This window comes from Macaca fascicularis, chromosome 5, assembly GCF_037993035.2.
Source record: "Macaca fascicularis isolate 582-1 chromosome 5, T2T-MFA8v1.1".
In the NCBI taxonomy this organism is placed as follows: domain Eukaryota; kingdom Metazoa; phylum Chordata; class Mammalia; order Primates; family Cercopithecidae; genus Macaca; species Macaca fascicularis.
Genome location: NC_088379.1, coordinates 103,044,713 through 103,067,694, shown reverse-complemented (window position 1 = coordinate 103,067,694; position 22,982 = coordinate 103,044,713). Strand labels below are relative to the sequence as shown.

The 22,982-nt window shown below is 35.0% G+C and overlaps 1 protein-coding gene and 1 long non-coding RNA gene across 3 annotated transcripts in view; one reads left to right on the top strand and one right to left on the bottom strand.

The window, feature by feature from the left end:
* The window catches only part of STPG2 (sperm tail PG-rich repeat containing 2), a 516,962-nt gene extending 513,292 nt beyond the window's left edge, over positions 1-3,670 (top strand). For both annotated transcript variants that reach the window (XR_012434968.1, XM_065545253.1), the window contains one exon: positions 2,029-3,670. The gene's annotated coding sequence lies outside the window, so the exon portion shown is untranslated. The remainder of the gene's footprint in view (positions 1-2,028) is intronic.
* Positions 3,671-3,811: 141 nt separating this feature from the next.
* On the bottom strand, positions 3,812-22,081 carry LOC102143797 (uncharacterized). The gene is made up of 3 exons (XR_277248.5): positions 21,847-22,081; positions 16,666-16,777; positions 3,812-4,273 (listed from the first exon to the last, which is right to left on the bottom strand). It is a non-coding gene; the product is annotated as an uncharacterized lncRNA (long non-coding RNA).
* Between the last annotated feature and the right edge of the window lie 901 nt (positions 22,082-22,982).

Sequence of the window (22,982 nt, the reverse complement as noted above, 5' to 3'; positions counted from 1 at the left end):
TTTGGAGTATAACCTTCTTTTATTCTATTTATAATAAGAAGTCAGGGATATTAACTAGAGTCCCTTCTCCAATTTTTTCTTCTTCAATCCTGGGAAACTGCCAAATACCCTGTTTTGCTGCCCATACCTTTAGCTGCTACTCTTGACTCCATTTGATATCCTGTTAGCCCTATACCAGATAAAATTTAGCAAACGTCTTAAGGAGGAACATGACACGATGCTAAAATTCCCTTATTCTTCTCCCTTTTTCTTTGTAATTTAGTTTCTTGACATCCTGCTTTCTTAAACTACAAGTTTTATCTTGAGACATCCCAATAAGGCCAAAGTCTTAGCTTAGGTTTTTATCTGCCTTGTGGCTGTCTTCTTGGTCTTTTGGCCTTGTGCTATTTAGAAACTAAAAGATTCCTCAAGGGAAATGTAAGGCTCACCTCAGTATTACGCCTGCCTCACTATTCTCACCAAATTTCTGGCCCCTCAAAACCTGGTTGTCCGTATAGTTTTCCATTCAGTTAAATAGGTTTAAACAGAAATAAATTCTATAGATTTTATGTATTGCATGGCCTGCAACAAGTTATTCTTTGCCATGTCTGAATTTCTTTACCAGTTTGTCAAGCTCCTTTCCTTTCATCTCTCAATTTATGAAATCCTATATCTTCAATGAATAGTTACAATTAAAAAAGAATATATCCTAGATATGAGGTATCCTGCCATGTAACTATTTGCTCATAATTCTATAAAAAGCACACACCATTTTTAAGGAAATATATTTATTTATTAAACTTACTTGCAGATTTATCTTTTGAGAATTACCATTGTCACATTAGAAACTAAGAATATGTTAAGGTTGTATGTTTCATTATTTAACTATTTTTTCATGGTGTCACACAAAAATAAGCCCTTAGAAATGTTTTAGTATTCCAGGCATGCTCACTCACATTCCAAGCCCTCTGTTAAGTAAGTCTTCAACAGGCAAAGCCAGACTAGCCCCCTGTCTAACTTTGCCATTACAGATGGACACAAAGTCCCAATTCTATCCTTTCTGTTTCTACACTCTCATATTATTACCACTGAAGACCCTCAAAAAGCTACCAGAGTTGCATTCAGAATTATTCTGCATTTCAGTAAATATGATGTCATTTGGAGTCTCCCTACTTTAATTAACTTTAATTAAAAACAATTTTATTCTACAATGAGAGAGAAGTTTAATGCTTGGCTGAGCTACTACACTAACTCTAAAGAAAATGAGTGAGTTAACATGTTCAAATAGCTGTTATCAGCTCTAATTATGTTTGCATGAAGGAAGAACAAGCTAGATAACAGAAGAGTGTTGGATGATTGAAAATGGGGAAAGAGTAACCATATGAATAAAAAAAAATGTAGTAAAAGTGATACAGCCAGAAAAAATTCTCTGCAATTCACAGGTTTGCCCTTGGGTTAAGCCTCATTTTCTTCAACTGTTCCTAGCCATAATGGACATCAACATAAAATATTTTCATATAGGTAGTCTCACATACCTGAAGCTTAGTGAAAAAATGGTATTTCTGCTAAGATAATATCTAGTAGAGCCTCTAATGTGTTACAAGTTTATTTTATAACTAAATTTGTTGTAAAAGATTTTTATTCTCAAAATACTTGTCAGTGGAGAAAATAGTGTAATAAATTATATTGTGAAAGTTTTAACAGCTTATTTTATTTCTATTTCTTTTTTGCTCTGTCAGTAACATTTTATCTTATTAGACTCACTATTATCATGATGTAATGTCTAAACAATTGAAGAATATATACTTCTATATATGCCTTTAACTACTCAAATCTTCAGCAGAGTCAAAAGGACAATAAATACAGAAGCCAGAATTATGTCATAATTCTGACATTAATTTGGTTAAAAAAAAGAGTATTTTGTGAAATTTTATATCTTTTTTATTGGAAGTACCTTAACTAGAGAAGCCATCTGAAAGAATATTTTGACTTAGGTGGAGAAGTACAATAGAGATACCACTTACTGAAATAGCTTTTCTTTTCCCACAGATATATCCAAAGGTAATATCTATTAATATAAAGGTAAGCTGATACTTCTCTCACAAAGGAGTACTTCCATGTTGATGATGTCCTCTATCAGCTGCTCACAGGAACATAATTGCTCTTCTAACATCTAGAGATAGAAAAATCTGTTCTTACATGATATTTGTTTTTTTTCAGAAAAATTTTCCTATTACAAAAGCAGTATATATATTCATTGCATTCTTTCTAAGCATATACTACTGATGCATCCATATAAAATATAATGCTGAATAAAGACATCTGATGAAAAGCCTTTCTTTTTTACTTTAGAGTCTCATTCTCTAACCAGAGAATGCAATTACTTTCCAAATACCAGGCATGCTGAAACAAAGTGAACGATGTTGTTATGCATATGTGGTATTCCCTTGACTTATTTTCTTACTCTTCATTTCTCTGAAATGCTAAAAGTAGAATATAAAAATCATAAAAGGAATATTCAGTATGTTTTACTTTGTATAACTTTTATGTGCAAATAGGAAAGCAAAGAAAAAAATGATTAAACTGTGGCAATATACTGAATTATCTTCAATAGCCTACATAGTTGGGGAAGATGGGTAAAATTAAATATCACATCCCAAAACTTTTGGCATTAATGCTATTACATTAATAGCAATGTTAGTAAATGTTAGTAAATGCCATTTACTAACATGTCATTTACTAACATGGTCTAGTAAAACAAATTAGTTGGAGATAAGGATTTATCAATAGTATTTAATGTTTCTAGAGGAGCATATCCTCTTTGAAATTTTAACAAATGCTATGGAAACCTCATTGATGAAAGTGGATTTATGCAAGCAATCTAAAATTAACATAATTCTAAAAGATTCAAGTGCTCCTGAAATTTTCAATGTATTCTGATTTAAGAAAACTGTATCTAAAATATCTCCATTAATGTGCCTAAAATCAATCATTCAAGATTGGAACAATAAACCCCTCCCCCCCAAATGGCCAATAAATACTTGCTCTTCCATTGAATTGGATGAATTGAATTGAATTGAATTGGGAAAACAGCACAGAACTGGTGGTTGATGGAGAGGAGACTTTGAGCTCATCTCCTAGTTACATAACCCTAAACTAACTAGTTAATCACCTAGTTCTTTGTTCTATAGCTCCAAAATGAAGCAGTTGGTATATTAGACCAGTAGATGTCAAACATAGAGGATGTTTCACAATTACCAAGTGAGGTGGTAGAATAACACAGTTTTCCAACATCTAACAACTCTCCACCTAGTATTGCCTGTACTCTGAAATAGGTCCTGAAGCCTGTATTTTTCTATAGATTTTTATGTGATGTAGTTAAGCTCTAGGTACATGATCCCCAAGGTTTCTATCATCCCTATAGTATTTATTTTGGAAATTACCTTTTTATGTGTCATATAAACCATGCAAAATATAGTTCTTGTTGCAGAAAACTCAGACAAACAAGAGTATTTGACGTGCATTACATGTGTTGCAACACCCTTGCATGTATTCTTTAAAAACAAACAAACAAACAAACAAAAAAACCTTATGGGATGATTTTTACTTTCTTATTTTTAATTCTTTTCCTCTATAATATATTACATAATATGCAAAACCTGTTCATGAAAAAAGAAAAGAAAAATGAAAATTCAGAACGTGGGAGAGAATTGCCAGTCAACTTTTAAGACAATGTTTTAATTATTCAGTAGAATAATTCTTATGTCTATAATCTTCTTACATATTAACATTTTCTAAACCAGAACTAGTAAAAATACATAAATTTTCATACTACTGTTATAACAAAATAATATAAACTTCTTGTCACCTAAAAACAAAGTTGAGAATTCAATATGTGAACATTGCATGGGAAGCATAATTATTTTGAAATTTTTGGGAGAGTAAATAATCTTGTTTTTAAAATGATAGCCTTTCTGTAATATTAAATTAATAATTTTAAGAGAACTACAGAAGAGATAAGCAGAAAAAAATACAATAGTAAAATAGAAAAGGCATTATATTTATGTATATATATATATACACACATATTTATCTCTTTGGAAAGATGAGTAAAAATATAAATAAAATCAAACAACATGAAAGACTATGAAAACATTATATATTATTAAAAATATGAATAAGATAGAGGGTCTTAGACTATTAATCTTTCTCTGGAACAAACTTACCACAAGAAGCAAGAAATTGTTGAAAGAAATCTGCCTGGAGTCAGTAAAGCTTTCAAAAGACATTTCCTCTGTGAAAAAAGAGCAAACAATTCTGAAGTTGGAACATGTTGATGCAAAGAAAACTCAGCTAATTGAACTAAAAGTGACATTATTGATAACAGGGAAATTTAACAATTTATAAAATACAATCGATGATGTAGCAGTTCAGCTTTAATAACACAATTCACAGGGAAACAAGTAATAAAAATAATGATTAAGTTGGGATGGTTAGGAGATCCCAGATATGCCCCATTTTGCATTCCTAATCATGTCCGTGTAGACTAGTCACTGGCAATTAACTTTTGTAAAACTGGAAGATTTCCCCTTTTTCAAAGGCTTGGAACCAGAGATCCCAAGGGAGATAATGATTTACCCATTCTCTGAGAATGTATTCTGCAGAACACAGTGATTGCTTCAAATTAGAAAGGTTGAAAGGGATGGCTAATTTCCATAACTTTGACAAAAATGTTTGTAAAAATACTGAACAGCTGCCTTCTTCAGCTCAAAATTCAACACAACTAAAATAGTATTATACTGATCCATTAATATATTTTATTCCCAGGATGTTAGTCTGTTTTGCATAGTTATAAAAGACTATCTGGACTGGATAATTTATAAAGAAAAGAGGTTTATTTGACTCATGGTTCTGCAGGCTGTTTAAGAAGTGTTGTGCTACCACCACCTTCTGGTGAGTCCTCAGGAAGCTTACAATCATGGCAGAAGGCAAAGGGGGAGCCAACAAGAGAGGGAGCAAGAGAGAGAGGGAGGAGGTGCCATACTCTTTAAATAACCAGATCTCCTGTGAACTCTTTACTAAGGGGAAGGCATCAAGCTATCCACAAGACATCCACCCTCAAAACCCAACACCTTTAAAGTTCATGTGGAAACAAAAATGAGCCCCCATTGCCAAGACAATCCTAAGCCAAAAATCAAAGCTGGAGACATCACACTACATGGCTTCAAACAATACTACAAGGCTGCAGTAACCAAAATGGCACGGTACTGGTACCAAAACAGAGAGATAGACCAATGGAACAGAGCAGAGCCCTCAGAAATAATACCACACATCTACAACCATCTGATCTTTGACAAACCTGACAAAAATAATCAATGGGGAAAGGATTCCCTATTTAATAAATGGTGCTGAGAAAACTGGCTAGCCATATGTAGAATGCTGAAACTGGATCCCTTCCTTATACAAAAATTAATTCAAGATGGATTAAAGACTTAAATGTTAGACCTAAAACCATAAAAACCCTAGAAGAAAACCTGGGCAATACCATTCAGGACATAGGCATGGGCAAGGACTTCATGTCTAAAACACCAAAAGCAATGGCAACAAAAGCCAAAATTGACAAATGGGATCTAATTAAACTAAAGAGCTTCTGCACAGCAAAAGAAACTACCATCAGAATGAACTAGCAACCTACAGAATGGGAGAAAATTTTTGCAATCTACTCATCTGACTTGGAACCAACCCAAATGTCCATCAATGATAGACTGGATTAAGAAAATGTCACACATATACACCATGGAATACTATGCAGCCATAACAAAGGATGAGTTCCTGTCCTTTGTAGGGACATGGATGAAGCTGGAAACCATCATTCTGAGCAAACTGTTGCAAGGACAGAAAACCAAACACCGCATGTTCTCACTCATAGGTGGGAATTGAACAATGAGAACACTTGGACACACGGTGGGGAACATCACACATTGGGGCCTGTCATGGGGTGGGGGAGATGGGAGGGATAGCATTAGGAGATACACCTAATGTAAATGACGAGTTAATGGGTGCAGCACACCAACATGGCACATGTATACATATGTAACAAACCTGCACGTTGTCCACATGTACCCTAGAACTTAAAGTATAATAAATAAGTGAATAAATAAATATAAGCAGAGACACTTAGTAAGCCTAAAAAAAAAGTTCAATGCTGAAATTTATCTTCTCAGAGTTTAAATATGTCTTTAATCTGATAGCAAAGTGATTTATAAAAAAGACATTATTCCAAAAATAAAAGTTATCTTATTTTAAAATTAATCTTGTAGATTGCTTTAGAAGTCAATAGGATCTGTGTAATCTATAGGATTATGTGGAACATGACACAAGCCTATCTTCTTAGAGAGTAGTTCTTACTTGCCTAAATTATTATTGTTTTTTTAAGCAATTGTGAGACAACAAATTGAGCATAGCATTAATCATGCTGTGTTTTATGTAAAAATAATGATGTATTGCATGTTTTTTGGTAAGGGGTCACAGAGCAAATTTTTAGCAGAAAATTACTCATCCAGATTCTATGCCTAAAACTTCACTCTCAACTAAAGCCATGAAGTTGATAACTGGGAATAATTTTTCTTGAGTGTCAAATAAATGTAACTGCTGATCTTAGAGCAACAATGAATTTGACAATTTAAAACTTTGTGCAAATAGATCATTATTTTATTTTATTTAAACCACAATAAAAAAGTTTTTATTTAGCAGGAAGTTACCCAGATTCTATGACTAAAACTTCACTGTCAACTAAAAACATGAAGTTGATACCTCGGGATAATTTTTCTTGAGTGTCAAATAAATGTAACTGTTGATCTTAGAGCAACACAGTAGTTTACCAATTTAAAACTTGGTGAAAATAGATTATTATTTTATTTTATTTAAACCACAATAAACCAGTTTTTAAATTTAACAGTTCATAAGTACTTGTTCTATTACAGTCATTCTCAATGTAATTAATTGTATAAATTCATAGAATTTCAAGATTCAAGGAATTTTTACAACTTTAAGCTGTCAGAGTACAAACAAATTTTGCAATGATGAGATGTGGGCCAAACTGAAGAACTATGTAACGTTTTTCTGAAACTGCAGACAGTGAACATAAATGTCTTTTGTATCTTTGGTGTGTTTTGTTTTTTAAAAAATACTTTTCTTTAGGTTCGGGGTACATGTGCGGGTTTGTTATGTAGGTAACCTCGTGTTATGGAAGACTGTTGTACAGATTATTTCATCACTCAGGTACTAAGCTGAGTACCCACTAGTTATGTTTTCTGATCCTGTCTCTCTTCCCCTCCTCCACCCTCAAGTAGGCCCTAGTATCTGTTGTTCCCCTTTTTGTGTTCATGACTTCTTATTACTTAGCTCCCATTTATAAGTGAGAACATGTGGTATTTGGTTTTCCTTTTCTGCAGTGGTTTGCTAAGGATAATGGCCTCCAGCTCCATCTATGTTCCTGCGAAGGACATGATTTAATTCTTCCTTAATGGCTGCATAGTATCCCATGGTGTATATGTACTACATTTTCTTTATTCAATCCGTCATTGATGGGCATTTAGGTTGATTCCATGTCTTTGCTGTTGTGAATAATGCTGCAATGAAGATTCACTTGCATGTGTCTTTATGGTGGAATGATTTATATTCCTTTGGTTATACACTCAGTAATGGGATTGCTGGGTCAAATGGTAGTTCTGTTTTTGCTCTTTGAGGAATCACCACACCACTTTCCACAAGAGTCAAACTAATTGACAGTGACAGTCCCACCAACAGTATATAAGCATTCCTTTTTCTCTGCAGCCTTGCCAGCATTTGTTATTTTTTGACTTTTAATAATAACCATTCTGACTGGTATGAGATGGTATCTCATTGTGGTTTGGTTTACATTTCTCTAATGATCAGTGATGTTGAGTTTTTCTTCATATGCTTGTTGGTCGTACGTATGTCTTCTTTTGAAAAGTGTCTGTTTGTGTTCTTTGGCTATTTTTTAATGAAGTCCTGTTTTTTTCTTGTAAATTATTTGAAGTTCCTTATTGATGCTGCATATTAGACTTTTGTCAGATGATAGTTTGCAAATATTTTCTTTCATTCTATGGGTTATCTATTTACTTTTTTGATAGTTTCTTTTGCTGTGCAGAAGCTCCTAAGTTTCATTAGATCCCATTTGTCAATTTTTGCTTTTGTTGTGATTGCTTTTTGGTGTCTTCATCATTAAATGTTTGCCCATTCCTATGTCCAGAATATTGCTACGGTTATCTTCCAGAATTTGTAGTTTTGAGTTTTACACTTAAGTCTTTAATCCATCTTGAGTTGATTTTTATATATGGTGTAAGAAAGGAATCCAGTTTCAATATTCTGCATATGGCTAGCCAGTTGTCCCAGCACAATTTACTGAATAGGGAGTTCTTTCCCCATCACTTGTTTTTTTCAACTTTGTTGAAGATCAGATAGTTGTAGGTGTGGCATTATATCTGGGCTTTCTATTCTGTTCCATTGGTCTGTGTGTCTGTTTTATTTATCCTTGGTGTTTATATAAACACAATATTATAAAGTCTTCAAAAGGAAGGTCTTCCTTTTATATGTCTTCATATTACCCAAAATACATAGCAGAATATTTTGCATGTTACAGTCAATCAGTCAATATATGTTGATTTGTTGAGTTAAATTTTGCTCATGACAAGTTGTTGGTAACATAAGAAATGCTGTACAACAAAATAAGATGTTTTCTTATTGCTCAGGCTAAATATTATAGCAATTTGGATGAAGCCCATCAGAAAAAAATATATATATACTATATATACACAAATATTATAGCAATGTTATTGGAAGTATTAGGCTACTCTCAATGTACATGTTAGTAGAACTTCTTGCAACTTGTACAGATGAAAAAATCTTTTCATATGTGTTTGCAGATGATTAAGTTAGTATGTGGTCATTAGAGTGGGTCCTAATCCAATATGACTGCATCCTTATAAAAGGGGAAATTTGGATACAGAAACATACACACATGGGCAACACCAAGTGAGGACGAAGGCAGAGATCAGGGTGTCTTAGTGTTCCTGAAGAAAAGAAACACTGAAGATTGCCAGAAAATGCCAGAAGCTAGGAGAGAGAATGGTACAGATTCTCCTTAACAGCCCTCAAAAGGAACTGACCTTTCCCATATCTTGATCAACTCCTAATCACCAGAACTACTAAACAGTAAATTTCTGTCATTTAAGACACCACCCAGTTGTGGTACTTTGTTATGGCAGCCCTGGAAAACTACTATGCTATGAATCATAAACAACTTAAAACTTGGATATAGCTACTTAGGCTGTATAAGAATGGATTCCATGTTTAAACTTTACAATGTGCTTTCTGTGGCAAGAATACATGTTTGTGATTCAGAGTCAACAACAATCTCTAGGAAATGTCTGATTTGGTAAAAGTAGACGAAAAAAAGCGTCTGTGTATAGAACAGGATTAGAAGTGAAAATGGAAAAGAACTATAGATGAACTGGTACAGTAAAATGATCATAGAATTTTGCCCTTTCCCTGTTTCATTTTTCCACTTTTTTCAGTTTTATTAGTATTTCTTATTTTATTCATCAATAATAAAGTGCATATAAATTATATTTTCTTATAGATGGGAGGAGGTAAAGGGAATACCTTTTTTTTACTTCCAGTAACATAATTTAAAAATTATGTTAAAAATTGAAAGTCATATCGTTTAGATTATACATAAACGTTTTTTAAACTACTGTATTTAATTAGCTTGAATCTTAATTCTATACTCCCTAATATCTAAGTCCTTCATTTTTTTTTCATTTTTCTTCAATATTCTACTATCTCTGATGCATTTTCTATAATGTTATGTTGGGATCTATGGAAAATAGCCTCTGGTACACAGTTTAACATGAAGAATGTTTTTAAGAATCTTTGAGATCAACACTAAAAATGGAGAGGGAGGAAGAAGGATTGAGCAGAAGTTGAGCAGTAATACAAACTCAACAGCAGGCTCAGTCAATCCTAGGGGGCACTCTGGAGACAGACTGGACCTTCAGAGTTGTTCTAAATTGGGCCAAGATAGGTGGCCTTTATACCTTTGCCTAGATCAGTCACTGGATGTGGGCTATCCAGGAATGAGTGTGACATAGTGCAAGGTGGCTCTCTGCAGCTGAGTCAATCTTTTGAAAGCACTGACTGTTCAAAGCTGTCAGTCAACATCACTCTCCACCAGCTGAGGCTGTAAGTCCTTCATTGAAAGGAACCTCAGGATTGCATTACAATGTCCACTGGATAGAAGAATGAATATCCTCCTGAGTTTATCTCACCTTAGTATAAAAGGTGTTCTAATAATCTATGAAATTTTTTTTAACATTGGGATCATTTCAATTACTAGAAGAAGGATGTCATGTATAAAAATTTTGTAAATGAAAAACCATTTCCTGAAAGAAATAATCATCCACTAATTTACATTTTTAGTTTTAAGATACCCAATCTATTCCCATGTTGACTTTGCTGGAGGCAGAGTTCACCTTTAGGTATAAATGCCCTCTGAAATTTTGAGTGCTAAATGATTTTCTACATTGGTGGATGTTGACCTGAACTTTCCTTTTTTATATACTTTAAGTTCTGGGATATATGTGCAGAACGTGCAGGTTTGTTACATAGGTATACACGTGGCATGGTGGTTTGCTGCACCCATCAACCCATCATCTACATTAGGTATTTCTCCTAATGCTATCCCTCCCCTAGGCCCCCACCTCCCAACAGGCCCTAGTATGTGATGTTCCCCTCCCTGTGTCCATGTGTTCTCATTGTTCAACTCCCACTTATGAGTGAGAACATGCAGTGTTTGGTTTTCTGTTCCTACAATACTTTGCTGAGAATGGTGGTTTCCAGCTTCAGCCATGTCCCTGCAAAGGACATGAAGTTATCCTTTTTTATGGTGACATATTCTTTATCCATTATATCATTGATGGGCATTTGGATTGGTTCCAAGTCTTTGCTATTGTGAATAGTGCTGCTGTAAACATACATGTGCATATGTCTTTATTGTAGAATGATTTATAATCCTTTGGGTATATACCCAGTAATGAGATTCCTGGGTCAAATGGTATTTCTGGTTCTAGATCCTTGAGGAATCATCACACTGTCTTCCACAATGGTTGAACTAATTTACATTCCCACCAACAGGGTAAAAGCTTTCCTATTTCTCCACGTCCTCTCCAGCATCTGTTGTTTCCTGACTTTTTAATGATCACCATTCTAACTGGCGTGAGATGGTATCTCATTGTAGTTTTGATTTGCATTTCTCTCATGACCAGTGATGATGAGCATTTTTTCATATGTTTGTTGGCCGCATAAATGTCTTCTTTTGAGAAGTGACTGTTCATATCCTTCATTCTCCACTTTTTGATGGTGTTGTTTGTTATTTTCTTGTAAAATTGTTTAACAAGTTCCTTATAGATTCTGGATATTAGCCTTTTGTCAGATGGATAGATTGCAAACATTTTTTCCCATTCTGTAGGTTGCCTGTTCACTTTGATGACAGTTTCTTTTGCTGTACAGAAGCTCTTTAGTTTAATTAGATCCCATTTGTCAATTCTGGCTTTTGTTGCCATTGCTTTTGATGTTTTAGTCATGAAGTCCTTGCCAATGACTATGTCCTGAATGGTATTTAGCCTAGGTTTTCTTCTGGGGTTTTTATGGTTTTAGGTCATACATTTAAATCTTTAATCATCTTGAGTTAATTTTTGTATAAGGTGTAAAAAAGGGGACCAGTTTCAATTTTCTGCAAATGGCTAGCCAGTTTTCCCAACACCATTTATTAAATAGGGAATCCTTTCTCCATTGCTTGTTTTTGTCAAGTTTGTCAAAGATCAGATGGTTGTAGATGTGTAGCATTATTTCTCAGGCCTCTGTTCTGTTCCATTGGTCTGTATATATGTTTTAGAACCAGTACCATGCTGTTGTGGTTACTGTAGCTTTGTAGTATAGTTTGAAGTCAGGTAGCATGATGACTTCAGCTTTATTCTTTTTGCTTGGGATTGTCTTGGCTATGTAGGCTCTTTTTCAGTTGCATACGAAATTTAAAGTAGTTTTTTCCAATTCTGTGAAGAATGTCAAGGGTAACTTGATGGGGATAGCATTGAATCTGTAAATTACTTTGGGCAGTATGGCCATTTTCACGATACTGATTCTTCCTATCCATGGGCATGGAATGTTTTTCCATTTGTTTGTATCCTGTCTTATTTCCTTGAGCAGTGGTTTATAGTTCTCCTTGAAGAGGTCCTACACATCCCTTGTAAGTTGTATTCCTAGGTATTTTATTCTCTTTGTAGCAATTGTGAACGGGCGTTCACTCATGATTTGGTTCTCTGTTTATCTATTATTGGTGTATAGGAATGCTTGTGATTTTTGCACATTAATTTTGTATCCTGAGACTTTGCTGAAATTGGTTATCAGCTTAAGGAGATTTGGGGCTGAGACAATGGAGTTTTCTAAATATACAATCATGTCATATGCAAACAGAGACAATCTGACTTCCTCTCCTCCAATTTGAATACCCTTTATTTCTCTCTCTTTCCTGATTACCCTGGCCAGAACTTCCAATACTATGTTGAATAGGAATGATGAGGGAGGGCATCCTTTTCTTGTGCTGGTTTTCAAAGGGAATGTTTCCAGCTTTTGCCCCTTCAGTATGATATTGGCTGTGGATCTGTCATAAATAGCTCTTATTATTTTGAGATAGGTTCCATCAATGACTAGTTTATTGAGAGTTTTTAGCATGAAGGGTTGTTGAATTTTATCAAAGGCCTTTGCTGCATCTATTGAGATAATCATGTGGTTTTTGTCATTGGTTCTATTTGTGTGATGGATTACTCTTATTGATTTGCATATGTTGAAGTAGGCTTGCTCCCAGGGATGAAGTTGACTTGATCCTGGTGGATAAGCTTTTTGATGTGCTGCTGGATTCAGTTTGCCAGTATTTTATTGAGGATTTCGCTGTTCATCAGGGATATAGGCCTGAAATTTTGTTTTTGTTGTTGTTGTTGTTGTTTTTGTGTCTCTGCCAGGTTTTGGTATCAGAATGATGTTGGCCTCATAAAATGAGTTAGGGAGGAGTCCCTCTTTTTCTATTGTTTGGAATAGTTTCAAAAGGAATGGTAGCAGCTCCTCTTTGTACCTCTGGTAGATTTCGGCTGTGAATTCATCTGCTCTTGGGCTTTTTTTGGTTGGTAGGCTATTAATTATTGCCTCAATTTCAGAACTTGCTATTGGTCTATGCAGGGATTTGACTTCTTCCTGGTTTAGTCTTGGGAGGGTGTAAGTGTCCAGGAATTTATGCATTTCTTCTAGATTTTCTAGTTTATTTGCGTAAAGGTGTTTATAGCATCATTTTATGGTAGTTTCAAACACTAGCAGATCGGCATGATAAAACATCTTATAGCAACACCAAAAACAAACAAACAACAACATTAAAAAAAACTAACGGGTCACTTTACTATTACTATTAAAGGGAACTTAGCCTTAACAAAAAGTTATTTTAAACAACATGCCATTTTTGCCATAAACCTTCATCTTTTTTACTTTCATTTATCTACGAAAGTGTTTTACATAGTTACTTCACACTACTGTGTAGGGACATCAGGTACTACCAGTATCATAATTAGATACGTTATAGGTTCACAGTTATGTGGTTTAAGCTCCCTATACATCACTTACTGTGTTTATGAAGCTCTTAATTTGAAATCTGATTCTACCCAGGTTTTTGTCTCCTGTATTTGGCATTAACCATCTAGCTCCTAAAGTTTTTCTTTGTGATCAGTCTTATCCCTGAAGCAATCTATTTCTGCCTTCATTTTTTTTCTTTATTGCTAGAGAATTAAATTCTCATTTCTACCCTTTCTAAATCATAAAATTAGCTCTGAGCTAGATTCTTTCCATGGCATTTGGTCATTTCTCTCTTATCTCTAAGATTTTAAATGTTTTATAAATAATCTTTGCTTATTGATCAAATTTTCTTAACACTTTAGGACCTAAATTTCATGTATTTGTTTTCTTTGTGGTGGTAGATTTTCTGGTGCTCTGGTTTTAGCTTGTGTGTAAATACTATAAAGTTTTGACTAATAGATCAGCAGAGAAGGCATATAGCCTCACACGCACTGAAATTTTTTTGCACAAGAAATATCTGCAAGTTTTAAAGTGTTAAAATAGGCCTTTGAATATTTTTAAAACTATTCCTGTTAATTCAAATATGTTTTTCTTAACTCCTAGGTTTTTAAAAAAAATTTATCCAATGATTCGTAGGTTTGGTCTGGCGGGTTTATTATTTATCCACCAGACAAACAATTTTGTTGACATAAAAAATAGTCATTCTGAAAGCCAGTGTACATTATGATTATTTTGGTCACAGCCAGAGAGTTTTTCTTAAATACACTTTTATTGTGTGAAAGAGATATATGATGACAGATATAATATTAATTTAAATAAAAATATAAGAAAATATTTCTCTTCTTTTTAAATACAGTAGTTTTTTTTTTTCTACTAGCCTACTGAACCCAAATTATTAAGCCATTCTCTACTGTGCTTGATTAGTTACTATAATGTAAATTGATTCATGAAATTAATTCAGCAAAGTTGCAAAACATTAGTTCGACATACAAAAAAATCAGTTGTAATTCTATATACTAGCAATTAACTATCCAAAAAGGAAATTAAGAAAACAATTCCATTTATACTAGCCCAAAAGAGTGAAATAGAAGGAATATATTTAACCACAAAGTTATAAGACTTTTGCATTGGCAACCAGAAAACACTGCTTAAAGATATTAAAGAGGACTAAATAAATAGAAAAATATACTGTGTTCATTGATTTGCAGACTTAATATAGTTAAAATAGTAATTTTTTTTATTTTTTTATTTTTTTATTTTTTTGAGACCGAGTCTCACTCTGCTGTCCAGGCTGGAGTACAGTGGTGCAATCTCACCTCACTGCAAGCTCCACCTCCCAGATTCATGCTATTCTCCTGCCTCAGCCTCCTGAGTAACTGGGACTACAGACACCCGCCACCGCGCCCGGCTAATTTTTTGTATTTTTTTAATAGAGACAGGGTTTCACCATGGTCTTGATCTCCTGACCTTGTGATCTGCCTGCCTTGACCTCCCATAGTGCTGGGATTACAGGCGTGAGCCACCACGCCCGGCCAATAGTAATATTTTCTAAAATAACATTCAGATTTACATAATCCCTATCAGACTTGCAATGACCTTTTTTTTGCAGAAATAGAAGAGCTTATTCTAAAATTCATATGGAATTGCAAGGGACTTCAAATAGCCAAAACAATCTTAAGAAGGAAGAATACTCTTACAGAACTTCATTTGTTAATTTCAAAACTTACTACAGAGCTACAGTAATCAAAAGAGTATGGTATTGACATAAGGATAGACATATAGATCAATGGAATAGAATTGAGAATCTTTAAACAAACCAATACATGGTGAATTGATTTTTGACCAGGGTGCCAATATCATTCAATGGGAAAAAGTAGTCTCTTTAACAATAGGCTATTTGGTGCTGAGACAGTTGGATACTCTCAAGCAAAAGAATGAAATTGAAGCATTTTCTCGTACAATATACAAAAGTTAAGCAAAAAATGGAACAAAGACCTAAGTGTAGGAGCTAAACCTATAAACTCTTAGGAGAAAACAGAAATAAACATTCATGACCTTGGATTTGATAGTCTTAGATATGACACCACAAATACAAGCAACCAAAGGAAAAAAATAGGTAAATTGAACTTATTCAAAAATTGAAACATTTGTACATTAAAGGACAGTATCAAGAAAGTGAAAAGGCAACCTACGTAATATGAAAAAATATTTGCAACTCATATATTATATAGGGTCTAATATCCAAAATACATAAAGAACCCTTACAACTCAACAACTGAAAGACAAACAATCCTACTAAAAATTGGGTGAAGTACTAGGGGGGCTCCAGAGTAGGACCAGTACTGGTCTGATAGTGTACTGGCCCTAAAATAGCATGTGGTTTATCTCCCAGGGGATTGGTGGAGAGGGAGCTACATTGTTGCAGGTATGCATGACACTTTTGTAAAGTGGAGGCCTGGTCAATAGTTGAGGCAGGCCTGGCAAACAACCCTTCTATTCACCCCGTGATAGGCAGGCCTGTTTTTACTGTTACCAGTAAAGCAGTAGTTACGGGTTTAACTTGCTGCAAGACTTGTATACTCCTAGGATCTGTTGCTTAGTTGGGGAATGGTGGATTTTAGCATCCTTCCATAGTTGTGATCAAAATCCTAGGGGAACTGCTTTCCCTTGATGGACTTGTCAGAGGGACCAACTGGTTCACTCAGGGATAATGATCCCATTTGTAGACATTGATATTCTGGGAAGAGAGAAACATAAGACTTTTTCCCTGAGTCATTAGTAAATTAACCTTCTCAAATGCTTCCTCATGTTTTTTATTCCAGCACCCACTAGATCCCTGTTCTACTAGTTGGTATAGAGCTAAATATAGAATGAAAGCCCACCAGTATCCCAAAAGACCTAGGAAACTTTGTTACTGTTTAACTGTTTTAGGTGTGAAAAATTATTGTATTTTTTCAATTACTATGCTTGAGATAAGGCACATCTTACCTGACTAAGTGACCCCTAGGAAATTCACAGCTGATCCTGGGTCATATATCTTTTGTGGTTCAATGGCTCCTCCTCTGGATTAGAGATGAGTGCACAAGGCATCAAGGTGTTGCTGTAGCAATGACAAGTGTTTGGAGGTTAGCATAATATCAGCAAGGTAATGAAACTGTTTAACAGAATGTGGCATTGGGCTGCAAGTTAAATCTCTAGCAATTATTCCATGACAAATAGTGGGGTATGTAGATAACCCTGGGGCAACACTTGGAATGGCCATTGGTGGCCACTCCAAGGAGAAGCAAATTGGTCCTGTGAATCAGTGTATAAAGGATGGTAAAAAAAGACACTAGCTAAATCTACCACAGCACAAGTTAATGTTCATTATGCACCTGTGTCCACTAAAGCTAAGCTTCTCTTCTTGTTTTTGGACTCCAATAGATTTTGGATGCCACATGGGGCCTCCAGTTGCCTCCTACTGCTCACACGTGAAGGCAACCTTGGCCCCAACCCTAATCTGTAAGCTGAGGTGGAGTACAACCCTGGAACACAGAGACTGAGGTTCTTTTAGGTATAGTTCTTTTTGCTCCTTCTACCTCTTTTTTTTGATGGGACACTAGTAAGGAATCATTTTCACTATCTAGTTCCAGAACACTTTCATCACCCCAAAAGAAATCCTGTAGCCATCATGTAGTCACTTCTCTTTCCTCCTTACCCCCAAACCCTGAAAATGATTGTTCAACATGGTGAATATAAAAAACGCCACTGAGTTGTACACTTTAAAAAAGTTAAAATGGTGAATTCAATGTTATTAGTCAACCTTTGAGTCTCAACTGAAATTTTGGGCCTTAGACTGTAAGGTCAAGGTGGCTGGCCAAGAAAAAAGAAAGAAAGAAAAAAATTTCAAAAAAAAAAAAATGCTGTTCAAAATTGATAATTTATATTCTTTTAAAGTTTAGTTTCTCCTTAAAGTAGAAGCTTCTTGCCAAACATTTGCAATGGGTGTGATTTTATCTTAAAAATCGAAGTAAAAGAACGTTTGAGGACTCTTCCCCTTTTATTACATATAATAGCGTATGATGATAATCAATTTGCTTATTCTTTCAGAAAGTTATTTAGCTCAGTAGATACTAAGAGGTGCCACCAAATAAAAAAATTCTATAATTGATTTAAAAGCAGTGATTTGGATCATACAATTAGGTCTAATTATTGTATTTATTTTATTAAATTGCAAACTTACTAAAATAACATTGGCATATTCTCTGTCATAGATTTGTGGTAGCTGTGTCCAAAATTGTTACTCCTCAAACAATAAATTTCATCTGTAAGTCTTTTTGCCAGTAGAATTCTAGACCTGAATGACATCAATTTAAATAGGTTATTACACTGATTCTAAACTCTTCTGCCTCATTGTAGTAAAAACTGGTCCAACTCAAAAAGGCCACATCTACCCAGCAGCTTGCCCATTGTCTCAGCCCAAAATCTCCTTAAGCTGATAAGCAACTTCAGCAAAGTCTCAGGATACAAAATTAATGTGCAAAAATCACAAGCATTCTTATACACCAGTAACAGACAAACAGAGAGCCAAATCAGGAATGAACTTCCATTCACAATTGCTTCAAAGAGAATAAAATACCTAGGAATCCAACTTACAAGGGATGTAAAGGACCTCTTCAAGGAGAACTACAAACCACTGCTCAGTGAAATCAAAGAGGACACAAACAAATGGAAGAACATACCATGCTCATGGATAGGAAGAATCAATATCGTGAAAATGGCCATACTGCCCAAGGTAATTTATAGATTCAATGCCATCCCCATCAAGCTACCAATGAGTTTCTTCACAGAATTGGAAAAAACTGCTTTAAAGTTCATATGGAACCAAAAAAGAGCCCGCATCTCCAAGACAATCCTAAGTCAAAAGAACAAAGCTGGAGGCATCACGCTACCTGACTTCAAACTATACTACAAGGCTACAGTAACCAAAACAGCATGGTACTGGTACCAAAACAGAGATATAGACCAATGGAACAGAACAGAGTCCTCAGAAATAATACCACACATCTACAGCCATCTGATCTTTGACAAACCTGAGAGAAACAAGAAATGGGGAAAGAATTCCCTATTTAATAAATGGTGCTGGGAAAATTGGCTAGCCATAAGTAGAAAGCTGAAACTGGATCCTTTCCTTACTCCTTATACGAAAATTAATTCAAGATGGATTAGAGACTTAAATGTTAGACCTAATACCATAAAAACCCTAGAAGAAAACCTAGGTAATACCATTCAGGACATAGGCATGGGCAAAGACTTCATGTCTAAAACACCAAAAGCAACAGCAGCAAAAGCCAAAATTGACAAATGGGATCTCATTAAACTAAAGAGCTTCTGCACAGCAAAATAAACTACCATCAGAGTGAACAGGCAACCTACAGAATGGGAGAAAATTTTTGCAATCTACTCATCTGACAAAGGGCTATTATCCAGAACCTACAAAGAACTCAAACACATTTACAAGAAAAAAACAAACAACCCCATCAAAAAGTGGGCAAAGGATATGAACAGACATTTCTCAAAAGAAGACATTCATACAGCCAACAGACACATGAAAAAATGCTCATCATCACTGGCCATCAGAGAAATGCAAATCAAAACCACAATGAGATACCATCTCACACCAGTTAGAATGGCGATCATTAAAAAGTCAGGAAACAACAGGTGCTGGAGAGGATGTGGAGAAATAGGAACACTTTTACACTGTTGGTGGGATTGTAAACTAGTTCAACCATTATGGAAAACAGTATGGCGATTCCTCAAGGATCTAGAACTAGATGTACCATATGACCCAGCCATCCCATTACTGGGTATATACCCAAAGGATTATAAATCATGCTGCTATAAAGACACATGCACACGTATGTTTATTGCAGCACTATTCACAATAGCAAAGACTTGGAATCAACCCAAATGTCCATCAGTGACAGACTGGATTAAGAAAATGTGGCACATATACACCATGGAATACTATGCAGCCATAAAAAAGGATGAGTTTGTGTCCTTTGTAGGGACATGGATGCAGCTGGAAACCATCATTCTTAGCAAACTATCACAAGAACAGAAAACCAAACACCACATGTTCTCACTCATAGGTGGGAACTGAACAATGAGATCACTTGGACTCAGGAAGGGGGAACATCACACACCGGAGCCTATCATGGGGAGGGGGGAGGGGGGAGGGGGGAGGGATTGCATTGGGAGTTATACCTGATGTAAAAGACGAGTTGATGGGTGCAGCACAGCAACATGGCACAAGTATACATATGTAACAAACCTGCACGTTATGCACATGTACCCTACAACTTAAAGTATAATAATAATAAATAAATTAAAAAAAAAAAAAAAGAAAGTGCAATCATGCTCTCTAAGCACTAGTAGCACAATCATTGATTTTAGAATCAATGGGACACCAGGGTCACACTAGATCTCTGCTTGGCAGCCGGAAAATGGGTTAGAACATTTTAAACTTTATAAAATCAAAGCAAGTAAACATTAAATTACATAAAATCATATCTGTTTTGGCTGCTTGTATCTTAAAGTCAACTGAAAGCAGACATGAAATGCCAACATTCAACTTCAGGAATTTGAGAACTAGCCAGCCATCCCTGACCTTATAGTCTAATGTCTGATTCCAATTGAGAGCCAAATGTTGATTTCTTCTAAAGAACTCTTTTTTAGATATTTCATTTTGAAATTTTTATCAGTTTTCAAAAACTGGAATCCTGGGTTGCAGGCTGAAATATGAGCGTATTCCCTCAAAACACTCACAGCAAAAAGCCCAGCGTTGTTTTATAAGCAACAACTTGACAAATGCTGAATTTATAGCTGTGATAGTAGGTAAAATATGCTTGGTGGAATAAATGCTAAGTGGCAGTTTGATCTCATCATTAAGTGACAAGGTAGAGATATTAATTTTTTTCAAATTCATACGGATTTAGATGAGATTATACTAAGTAACAGAAAATTTGTTCTTTGAATTTTTTCTAAGCAACTCCTGGCCCCTTAATGCCCTTCCACTGATGCTTTTAACAGGGTTAACTTGTGAAAGTAGTGGCAGATTGTAAAGAATATTTGCCCTTAGTCTTTGTGATATAGTTTAGGAGAGTCAATGTTAAGTTACAATGTATTTTGTTTTACTTTTGTAGACATCTCTAACCCTGAATAGCTAAAATTCTAGCACACTGTACACAATTTGTACTTAACTTTCTTTGTCACTTTAATTTTTTTTTGACAGATGGCTGTTGCCAAGAATCAGCTTGGGTGGGGAGCTAAAGTTCCAAGAAATATAAGAAGTTGCATGCATAGCTGATATCCCTCAGGTTTTTTTCCTGCACTCCAAATGATAAACAGAGACCTGAGCCAGAGCTCCTGCCTTCTGGGATGGCCCTTACCAATGACGGCTTTGTCTCTTGACTGAGTCCCAGGTCCCCAGTCTGTAAATCAGACATAATTTTGTTTGTCATCCCCTTTACTTCACCAAGGGATTTTAAGGATTGCAAAACCACATAGCACTTGACAATACAAAATGCTATAGTAATGGTTAAAATGAAGAATTACCGTGTCCTGCCAATGAGTAATCTACTCTCAGGGAGTAAGTTAAGCATCTGGGATGTGAATTAACTCTCTCCCGCCATCAGGGCACCATTTTTAGCTGAAGGCTGGAGGGTATAAAAATGTATATTATTCCTACATGAGGCCAAAATACTTCTGCCCTTCCCACTATGCTAACATTTTATAACTAAAAATTTACTAGAAGATATTAGACAGTCTTGGCAAAGTCTAAAAATTAAGTTTAGAAAATTATTATAGCTTAATATGTAATTATCGAAGCAATCACCAATGTTTATTCCTTTAAAATAAAACAAAATGAAATCTTTTCCTTCCTTCAGGTTTTCCTCCCTGAAATCATCAAAGACTGAAAGCATGAACAATAATATTACAGTTTTCCTTTGCAGCTCATTATAGCTTTATGATTTATGAATTTATACAAACTTTTTATTCTATTAAATTATTATCACTACAAAGTGACATGTGTTCTTTACATTTACAATGTATTTTCTAAGTTAATAATCCATTTATCTTTGTTAGCTAAGGCTGCTGTGACAAAATACCACAAACTAAGTGTCTTACACAACAGAGGGTGTTGTCTCATGATCTAGAGACTAGAAAACCCAGATCAAGTTGCTGACAGAGTTGGTTCCTTCGGAGGCCTGTGAAGGAGGGTCCGTCCGGGTCTCTTTCCTAGCTGCTAGTGGTTTGTCTGCAATCTTTGAAGTTCCCGAGTTTCTTCTCCATCACCCTGATCTCTGTCTTCATCTTCACATGGTGTTCTCCCTGTGTGCATGCCTGTGTCCAGATTTCTCCTATATGTAAAAACACCCAACATAATGGATTAGGGACCCACCTTACTCCAGTATGACCTCATCTTACATTAACTAATTACATCTGCAACAACCCTATTTCCAAATATGGTCACATTCTGAGGTAGTAGAAATTAAGACTTCAAGTATGAATTTGGAGAGGGGAGACATAATTCTAATCATAGCATAACTTTATTAACTCTAAATTAAATGTATTGATGTAACAAAAGACCATAACTGATTACAGTTAAATTTATATTTGAGACCGTGTTTATTTTTTGACAGTCCACATGACTTTTTAGATTTTAATCGTATCTCCTTTCAGATTTCCCTCCTCATGTCTATAGTGTTCTCATTGATTTCACTCAGGTGTCTTAGGAAAGATGCTCTTCTCTATGCCTTTTAGAGTAATTTCTGCATTTTTAGGGTCCATAGTTCCATTACCATTTTGGGGGTTAGCACTTAGTACATGTGTTATGTATTATCTATTCACTCCAAAATTTGTACATTCTTGAAAGCCAGGCACTTGAAGCCAAGGTTTTAATCTGTCTGGCAGTAGATATATAATTCTGGACCAGTGAGTTTCTGTATATGTAAATAAATTAATAATGTTTTAATGGAGTTTTAGAGAGGATCAAATAAGATACTGAAAATAAAGTAGGAAACACTCTTAGCATAATGCTGAGACTTGGCTCAGGTAATTTTCTTGTTTTTATTTCATTATTCAGGATGGCCAAGTGTTATCTGCAAATTGTATGGAAAACTATGCAACCCTTTTTCCAGGTCATTTAACAAAATTTACATAAGATTGTGTCAGTTTTTTTTTCTTTTTTAGGTTGCTATACCAAATGCTCCCTTCTCAAAATTTCAAATAGCTTTAAAGAACAAATACTTCTTTTTTTTGGC